The following is a 10,137-nucleotide window of genomic DNA, read 5'->3' as shown; positions in this document are numbered from 1 at the left end:
GGCTTGAGTCTCAGCCCCTGCTTCTGACTGCAACTTCCTGCTATTTCAGACCTTGGGAAGCAGCAGTGAATGATCAAGTAATTTAACTTTCTTCCATCTAAATGAGAGACATGGGTTATATCCCCTGCCTCAACCCTTACCCAACTGGTGTAGGAATTTGGAGAATGAACAAGTAGATGGGAGTTTTCTGTCTCTCTCCCTCTCAAATAAATATAAATACATGAATAAATACAAATAGTTTTATTTTTCTTTCTTTATCCCTTTGTCCTTTGCTCCGGCACTTAAAAATTTCTACATTAGAGGGCAGGTTTTGTGTGCAGAGGTTCAAGTCACCATTTGTGATACTTGCATCTTATTTTAGAGACTCAGTATAAGTCTCACCTACCCTGCTTCCAATCCAGCTTCCGGCTAATGCATTCTTGGAGGGAACAGATGATGATGTCCAGAGATTTGAGTTCCTACTACAATGTGGGAGACCTGGATGAGGTTGTGGGCTCCTTGCTTCATCCTAGTGCAGCACTGGCTATTGTGGGCATTTGGAAACCTGGGGACTGAACCATCAGATAGGAAAGTGTTCTCTCTCTCTCTTTCTCTCCCTTTCCCTCTCCCTCTTCCTCTTTCCATCACTCTGAGGTTCAAGTAGACAAAAATAAACACATAGAAAAGTATATCACTTTAAAAAATAATGTCTACATTGGAAAAGTCTCCCTCTCTTCCTCCCTCCCTCCCTTCCCTCCTTCCTCCTTTCCCTCTGCTCTCTTCTCCTCTTTCCCTCATCCCCTCTCCTCTTCCCCCTCACTTCCCTCCCTTCCCCTCCCCTCCACTTCCCTTCCCTGCCTCTCCTTGCCTTTTCCTTCCCTACTCTCTTTCTTTCATTTTCTGATACCTGCCCCCGGCCCCACCACTCAACTCAGTCCATGGCTGAAATTCTGTTACTTCCCTCATGGCTGTCTACCTCAATACATGTATTTACGATACAGACTTGTATGAAAACAGATGAAGAAATTCATTTCTTTTTTAAGATGAAAATTTATTGACATGCATTGGATGGACTAAGATGGTAATGATAAAATAACTAAATACAAAGAATTCCAAAAAAGTACATCTTGAGATAGCATTCACCAAAAAGCACCTTCTGGGGAGAACTCTACTTGCCTGGATCTGGATCTCAGAGAGCAGAGCTGGTAGAAATCACTAGAGTAGAGAAATATGCTGATAGCCGTCCTGTCCCACACACCAGATGCCCTAAGCTTTTTCAGAAAGTCACAGATGAATTTTTGAGAGAATTGAAATAAATGTAGACTAAAGAGTGCTTCAACAGAGATCTGAGGCTGAGACCAATTTGGAAAACCATGACTGAATGGGCCCTGAAAAGCAGGAGTAATCTCCTTTACACAGTGACTCGTGGAAACCTAGTGATTTCTACACCGAACCAACTTGATAATGGCTGGGGATGCAAATGGCTGGAAAAGGTGACTGGAGATTTGATGTGTAGAACTCTGTAAATTAAACTAAGGAAGAAAAAAAAAAGATTCCTAGCAAGAATTTGATGGAGGGATGGGGTTAGGAAGGGATTTCCTCAAAACTTTGACACCACTCCTGGCGACACAACGATTGGCTTTTGTAGCTCATAGGCTTTTTGTTTGTTTGTCTTTTGAGGAGATCCAGATCTGCAATGTTTAATGATGGTGACCTGGGGACACAGAAAAGGTAGCAGTCCAGTGAAAAGGAGAATCAGAGCCTACAATCATTACAGCAAGGGGCATGTCCTAGTCATTTGGCTTACAGATAACAAATGCATTGTGAATGATGAGGCGTTTGGGCTGATGTTGCAAGGATTTGTCTTGGAAGTCCAAGAACCAGACTCCTGCCCACCATCACTGGCTATTGCTCCGGAGTTTTCCGAGCTAGCTACAGCTGTAGAGACCAAGGTTCCAATGATGACATGCCTCTAGTGAAGTGTGTGGCCTCATCTCTAGGTCCTAATGAGACTTTCCCTCTGCAATAAGCCCTACTTAAAAGTTTACTGCCAGCCACCCACACATAGAGAAGCAAGTGACAGCCTGCAGCTGGGGTGTGAGGAGGCACAAGCAGGACCAGATGTCTGGCACTGTCCTTGGGGATTCAGAACCACACCCTTCTCCTGAACATGTTAGTATACACTGACTCCACCCATGAATAAACACGGATCCCTCCTCCTAGGAAAAGAGGGGAGAGGGTTGTGTAAGATGGGAGTGGAGGTCTCCTCCATTCTAAAATGAAAACGTGACCGTCGGTGTTACCAGACTGGAGGACATCTGGACCATTTCAGCAGATGTGTATTGTTTATTTGTATTTTTTACATTTTTTATTGGTTTATTTGTGTTCACACTCTATAATTTGAGAACAAGTAAGTTGTATGAGCAACACCATGTGCTTTAAGAGAAAGTCTTGAATTCAAATCCTAACACTTCCACATTTTTTTTTTTTAGATTTATTTATTTGAAGGTCAGAGTTGCACAGAGAGAGGAGAGGCAGAGAGAGGTCTTCCATCCACTGGTTCACTACCCAATTGGCTGCAACAGGCGGGAGCTGTGCTGATCCAAAGCCAGGAACCAGGAGCTTCTTCCTGGTCTCCCATGCAGGTACAGGGGCCTAAGGACCTGGGCCTATTTCTACTGCTTTCGCAGGCCATAGCAGAGAGCTGGAGTGGAAGTGGAGCATCTGGGACTTGAACTGGCGCCCATATGGGATGCTGGCACTGCAGGTGACAGCTTTACCCACTACGCCATAGTGCTTGCCCCCTAACCCTTCCATTCATTTGTTGTGTTAATCTGATCCTGATGTAAACCTTCAAACACCAGCTTTCTCATCAGCAAAATAATCTTAATTCATAATGTATTCTGATATTGTGCAGATGAGCAATTGTTGTGTTGGAGTTTGGCACTCTTGGCACAGATGGAGTTCTCGGGATGGAGGGTTCAGTATGCAGAGTGAAAGAAAATGAACACATTTCCACTGAGGATTCACTTCCCACTGGTAAGACTGACAATTGGTGCCATGCGTGACAAAAGATGTATACACAGGTTTAACAATCATGAGCAGAGGAACATTAATTAATAAGGAAGTAAGTAGAGAAGCTATAAATGCATGCATTCGAGAGAAGTGGATGGTACCAGGTACAAAAATGAGTGTTAGATTGGAAATTTAGTTTAGAACTAAAATTGAAAATTATACAAGAAGTGTGTACTCATGGGGTCTGTAAATGGAAATGTGAGAGAACTGGGCTCTTTTTTTAAAATCATATCTAATCAAAGAGATAACAATTCAGTCATATTAAACTCTCAGTAAAAAGTATGAACTTAGGAAATTCTGAGAATATGGTATCAGCTACCTGTATATGCGCTATAATTATCTGCTGCTTAGATTATAGTGAAATTGAGAGTAATAAATGACATCAGGACCCATGAAACATAAAGCATAACACAGATGAAAGATTTTATGATGATTGTTTCCTTTAATGAATGGCAGATATGGAAGAAATGGAGTTTTTAACAGAAATTTTGTACAAGGTAGATAAGCAAATTTAAGAAACTTAGATTTTATATGTCACGAACAATTCACATGATGTTACTATCATCTGTCATCTCTATTTTCATTTTGCTGCTCTATTCACGTTTGCACATTCCAGAACTCAGTGAAGGAAGAATGTAGGGGAGGTGATGACACCTGGTCCCACCTGATTTATACTGCAGCCCTGGAAGTCAGGTAGGGCCAGTGTGATTACAGAAAAACATCTGACCTGGAGAACCTGGTTTAAGTGAGTCAAATATTCTAAGCTGTAAACATAAGACAGATGCTTATTTCACGACTAGGCCAGATGCTTACTGAATAATATCCCCGTACTTGCTCATATATCTTTTAATCAAACACTAAATTTGTTCTCAGACTTAAAGACATATAACATATTCGATAGTAACTACTTAATTTTAACAAAGCCAAAGTAACTAATGTAGATTTTTAAATGAAATGTAATGCCTTTTGCCTAAGTGATGCCTTTGTTCTGAAACAAAACGTATGCTGCTGTGCTGCTGGTTTTCCTTACTTACATTTTATGTTCTTTTAAGAAAGGAGGTAATAAACAAAACAATAAACAGAGCCTTTGAATGTGTCAACCTCACAGTTGTTAACAGGCCAGACAGAAGCAGATCAACCTCTTGAAAGTTCCAAGGTATTCATGGGATGCTTTTTTTTTTTTTTTTTGACTGATTCCAGCAGTAATTTCAAAGCTCAGGTTGAAAAATCCTATGGCATTTTTTTTTTTATGGCATGTGGCCATGTAGAGTATCTCCCCTCCCTGCTGGCTCAAGTACAAGACATTTGTTAAACAAATATTGCACCAGGTCTTTTTTGGCTCAGTGTTCACTGGGGATAGAAGACAGGCACTTCCGTGGGCCAGCCTTTGTCTTGGGTAATGGGACAAAGCAAAAGGTGGAAGCACGATGGAAATTATATTCCATGACTTTCTTGTAGCCTTTTTAGAAATTACAAGGCACCATTGTGCTCATGTACTGTCATCAGGAAAAACACACATACATTTGCTGTCAATAGCACCTTGGCACTAACTATGATCATACAGCTCAGCTTCTCACGACCTACACACAATTGCATATTTCCTACAAGGACATCTTGCCCACCTTACCTTCTGTGCACATAAATATAATATTCAAGTTACAAAATAGAATCTATCCTGGATAGTTTACTCATGCAAGTAGGCAGTAATGTTGCTTTTAAAACCAACAAAAGCAATTTATAGAGCTGCTAAGAACAAGTTAAAGATCAGTACTTACTTGATTTGCTAAGTCTGCTTCTCTTAAATGAATTTCATTTCTATCTTTCATGATTTATTTCCCATCCCATTTCGTTTTCTTGTTGAATTCAATTTGCAAGGAAGCAATTGCGAGGCCACACCATGATTATGATAACTGACAGCTGGAAGGATTGAGGGACAAGCTCTAGATTTGTACATTTGAATGCCATTCTTTCAAAGAAGCATTTTCAAGAAATATTTGTTTCTTTAAAAGAGTTTTCATCGCGTTATGTTTTGTACTAGCAGTAGGTTCAGAGAAAAAGAAAAAAATAATTCTCCTTGCCTCAGAGAAGCACATTGTCACTTAAGCTAGGGATAGGTGATGCAGCACTTGATTTGATTAAGCACACCAAGGATATGAAACTGATCTATACAGGCTAACACAGAGGAGCCTTTCACAGACAGGGAATTGGAGGAGCTGTTTAGAGGTCATACTTGAGCTGAGGAGGTAAGAATAAGCAGCAAGTTTCCAGGAGACTGTGTGGGAGCACGAATCTCAAAGTTCTGACACCAGTTCAGGGCTCTCAAACCTAAAGAATTTCTTAGAGGGTTTGAAAAATCAAAACCAGTAACAGGTGCTGGCATTGTGACACAATGCGTACTGGTTCAAGTCCCAGCTGCTGTACTTCTGATTCAGCTCCCTGCTAATGGCCTGGGAAAAGCAGCTGGGAGATGGCCCACATGTTTGGGCTCCTGTACCTACGAGGGAGACCTGGATGAAGCTCCAGACTCCGGGCTTTGGTCTGGCCCAACCCTGGCCATTTTGGCCAAATGACCAGTGAACCAGTATACAGAAAATCTCTGTCTCTCCTCTCTTTCTGTGGCTGTGATTTTCCAGATAAATACACAAATCTTTAAAAACAAACAAAAAATCCAGAAGCAATCAACCCGTGACCTTCAAGTCCAAAAAACCTTGATTATCCTGAGTTGGGAGGGTCTAGACAGTTCCTTCAACTTTCAGGGATGTTTACAATTTGCCTATAGTCTTGAGAAGCATGATCTAGCTAAGTAGCATGAGTAAGTGTAATTTCTAACTTTGTACTTCTTTTGACTGATTTTATCTAATAATGTATAATAATTTTAGACAGTAATGTAAAATAAACTAGCCTTATATTCTGAAGCCTGTCTACATTGGTTGTTAGAAATCAATTCTTTACCAAAATGCCTTAGCTGTGCTTAGCTGTGTTATTTCATTGTCACTCTCCTGCCAAGATGGATTTATGTAGAAAATTATGACTTTATTTTATGGCAATCTTTAAGCTTGGATATGAGCCAGTTATACATTTCTAGGTTTTGGAAAAATGATAACAGTACAATAATTTATGTTTCTTTAATTATAATACGAACTTTTCAAAATTTTCTTAATTTTGTGCATTAAATTTTTACTTACATTAAGTTTTTGTTATAGAAATATAGAAAAAACTTTGCCATTAGTTTGTGTTGAATAATTAATTTTTGAAAATTCAGGAATATTACAACTTGATTTGATTATAAAACTTTAGTATAGCCTCATTTATTTTATGATCCATAGTAAAGACAACTTGCTATTACTTAACTAGGAGTACATGGGTTTTTGCTTTCAAACACATGATGTTTTTAATGCTGCCACCTGTTCGAATACTTCAGCGCAGTCCCTAAATATAAATATAACAACAGTTTCAGATATACATGTACACATGTACATGTATACTACATACTTGCACAAGATTATGCGCATATATAGATTTCATTTGTTGCTATTATTATTAGAGAGAAAGTCACGGTATTTCTGAGTTTCTGAGGTTCCAGATGTTGAGATGAATGAGGCATATGAGGAAGATGATTTCATCACCACATTTTAGAAAGCTCTGGTATATGGCAAAGTCTCAGTGAAAAGCATTGTACTTAGACTCTCATGGTAGCTTTGGGATCCTCATGGAAGGAAGGCCTATACTTCCGGGAATGGAGAGTCCCTACCTGTACTTCCGGGGAAGAAAAGTCCTTGTCAAGGTCCCCGTGGGTGCCTAAAGGTCAACCAATGAGGATCAGACCTGCCTCAACCTTTAATCCCCATGCCCTGAATCTATAAAAGGAGCCCTCCCAGCCTCTGATGCACGACTTCCCTGGCCCCACTCTGTTGCTCTGTTGGGACCGGGGAATCTCACCTGGGAGCGGAATCCCAATAAAAGCCTGTGAATTAATCGATTCGTCTGCCTGGGAAGATTTGTTATGCGCCGGACACCTTGCATCTTATTCATCCTATTTTTGGGAGAGCTGTTGGTGACAATTGCAATCACACTCTGCAGGCTGAAAATATAAAATGGATTGACAATACATAAAGCAATCTGATAAATTATATACTCAAATTATTTTCACTGGACTTTAAGGTTTTAAAAATGAAGAATTTTTAATATTATTATTACTTTTACTTGGAATGCCCATTTCAAGTTCTTCCCATTCTTTCTCAGATATGCAATTTACTTTTATTTGTATAATATGTTTTACAGTCTACCCCAGAAATACTATGTCCTTGTGTACTTGTAGAAAACATGGATAGTGCCATGAATTCCAAACTTTCCTCCCATTGCAAAGATAGTCTCATTTGGATGGTAAAAATATCTTCCTTAAATACATTATTCCTTTGACTCCTGTATCAGAATTATTCCCAACTTACTATTGAATAACATTATGAAACTTTATATACTCATATCACAGGTTAGTTAATAAACATATATACATAACACCTTTATTTTCTTGATACTGTTGCTAGGAATATATAGAGTTTGCAATTACATAAACTTTACGATGATGTGATTAATCAAAGATGATTGAGTGATAGCTCGAATCTCACTGACTGGTTGCCTCATCCATTAATAAAGACCCATTAGCCCTATCCTGGGTACTATAACCTATAGTAATACTCTGCAGTGTTTGCTCTGTGGTTATGATGCCTGTCCCACAGTCTCCGGTGCGTGCAACTCATGTCCTACTCTCTGGCAAGGTTTCTCCGTGCTGACCAAACAAGGGCAGGAGGTGGTGATTTAATCCAAGTGGAGATCTTCTTCCTTTGTTCTTTTTAGAAGAATCCAGTGATTTTATGTTTCAGTGATTTTCCCAAAGCCATTTAAAGCCAAGGTGACAACTCAACCCTTTTCCCTTCTGCTGTCTCTGCATAATTATTAAGAGCTACTCCCAGCAGGCGCCAAGGCTCACTAGGCTAATCCTCCATCTGCGGCGCCGGCACCCCGGGTTCTAGTCCTGGTCCAGGTGCCGGTTCTGTCCCGGTTGCTCCTCTTTCAGTCCAGCTCTCTGCTGTGGCCCGGGAAGGCAGTGGAGGATGGCCCAAGTGCTTGGGCCATGCACCCACATGGGAGACCAGGAGGAAGACCATGGGAGACAGCTACATCTTTCTTCCTGGGTCTTTCATATATTATTTCCCACAGGATTTGTCCTTTTGCATGGCAGGTTAAAGCCCCAGCCTGCAGTGCCTGCATTCCATATGGGTGCCGGTTAGAGTCTCATCTGTTCCTCTTCCCATCTAGCTCTCTGATGTGGCCTGGGAAAGCAGTAGAAGATGGCCCAAGTCCTTGGGCTCCTGCACCCATGTGAAAGACCTGGAAGAAGCTCCTGGCTCCTGGCTTCAGATCAGCTCAGCTCTGGCTTTTGTGGTCATTTGGGGAGTGAACCAGCGGAATGAAAGACCTCTCTCTCTCTCTCTCGTTCTACCTTTCTCTGTAACTCTCTTTCAAATAAATAATAAAAAATATTTTTTAAAAATAAAGAATGTTCAGCATTCTAAGGGAAAAGGTTTTGGCACACCCTCAGCAGTTCTCCAGTTGCCTATAAATTACCCTCAAGCTCAGACAGTGTGCCCCGCTTTGAAGCACCTCACAGCCACAACTCAGTAAACCCCAGCTTCTCCTCCAGCTCTGGACAGTACTCCTTTCCAGGTTGTTTCATACCTCTGCTACACTATGCAAACTAGTTGTTCAATTTTATATCTGTGTGGCATCTGTTTCTAAACTAAATTCAGTTGCTTACCACCCCCATGCTCTTTTTCTTTTTCTCCCTACAGTGCCTTTTGCATTTCTCATTGCCTCAGTATAAGACATGGTTTCCCCTAAATGATGCAGATATGTGTCTAGTAATTCAGCTGTTGCCAATTGAGTACTTGAAATGTCAAAGCCATAGGACTCAATGATGTCTCAACTCCTTACCAATAACACCTAACATGCTTTCAGTACTGGCTCATAAAAAATTTGTTTGCTTGACAATGGCTCCGTCTCCAGCATCCTGATTTATGTATGAATTTCATGTGGCATAACTTACCATAAACAACTAGCAAACTAAACTTTTTTTCAGTTTTTTCATCTTTCAAATATGATTTTAAATTGATAGAAGTTTAATCTACACTGATTATTTGCATGATTCTATAGTATCTAGTTCTCAAATCCACTTACAAAAACTATTATTTTTTTCTTTTTTTAACTTTTATTTAATAAATATAAATTTCCAAAGTACAGATTTTGGATTACAGTGGCTTCTCCCCCACATAACTTTCCTCCCACCCCACCCCTCCCATCTCCTGCTCCCTCTCCCATCCCATTCACATCAAGATTCATTTTCAATTATCTCCATATACAGAAGATGAATTTAGTATATATTAAGTAAAGATTTCAACAGTTTGTACCCACACAGAAACAGAAAGTGTAAAGTACCGTTTGAGTACTAGTTATACTGTTAATTCACATAGTACAACACATTAAGGACAGAGATCCCACATGGAGAGTTAAGTGCACAGTGACGCCTGTTGTTGATTTAAAAATTGACACTCTTGTTTATGAGACTATACTTTCAGGGATCATTTCTATAGTTTGCTACAACAACTATTATTAACAATAGTTTAAATTTGCTCTTTTTGGTTAGCTAATAAACACAAATGTCTATTTTCATCATTACAATCTAGTCAGTATATATTGTGTTTAGAAGTTATTAAAGGACTTTGGCAAGGACTATAAGTTGAATCTGGAACATCTTTTTTTTAACAGAAAGTGCTTAAGTAAAAAGTGAAAATATAAACACATACTACACTCCTGCACACACACACACATACACAGGTAGAAGTTTGTCAAGAGGACACAGGAGCTTGCCATGACCAGAGCTGGAACAATTTGAAGAATAAAATAAATGACTATTATAACGCAGAATATGAGATAAATATCCACGGGTCCAATACTATCCAAATAAGTTAATGAATTAGTAAATAGGAGAAAATAAGCACATTCTTATGGAATAGAATTTCAAACAAT

The 10,137-nt window shown here is 39.7% G+C and overlaps 1 pseudogene; it reads left to right on the top strand.

The window, feature by feature from the left end:
- Window positions 1–9,670: 9,670 nt before the first annotated feature.
- On the top strand, window positions 9,671–9,743 carry LOC149125041 (small nucleolar RNA U3; annotated as a pseudogene).
- Window positions 9,744–10,137: the final 394 nt, after the last annotated feature.

This window comes from Oryctolagus cuniculus, chromosome 8, assembly GCF_051225735.1.
Source record: "Oryctolagus cuniculus isolate XC-2025 breed Fujian yellow rabbit chromosome 8, ASM5122573v1, whole genome shotgun sequence".
NCBI lineage: Eukaryota > Metazoa > Chordata > Mammalia > Lagomorpha > Leporidae > Oryctolagus > Oryctolagus cuniculus.
The sequence above is the reverse complement of the archived record's forward strand: the minus strand, read 5'-3'. Positions and strand labels throughout refer to the sequence as shown.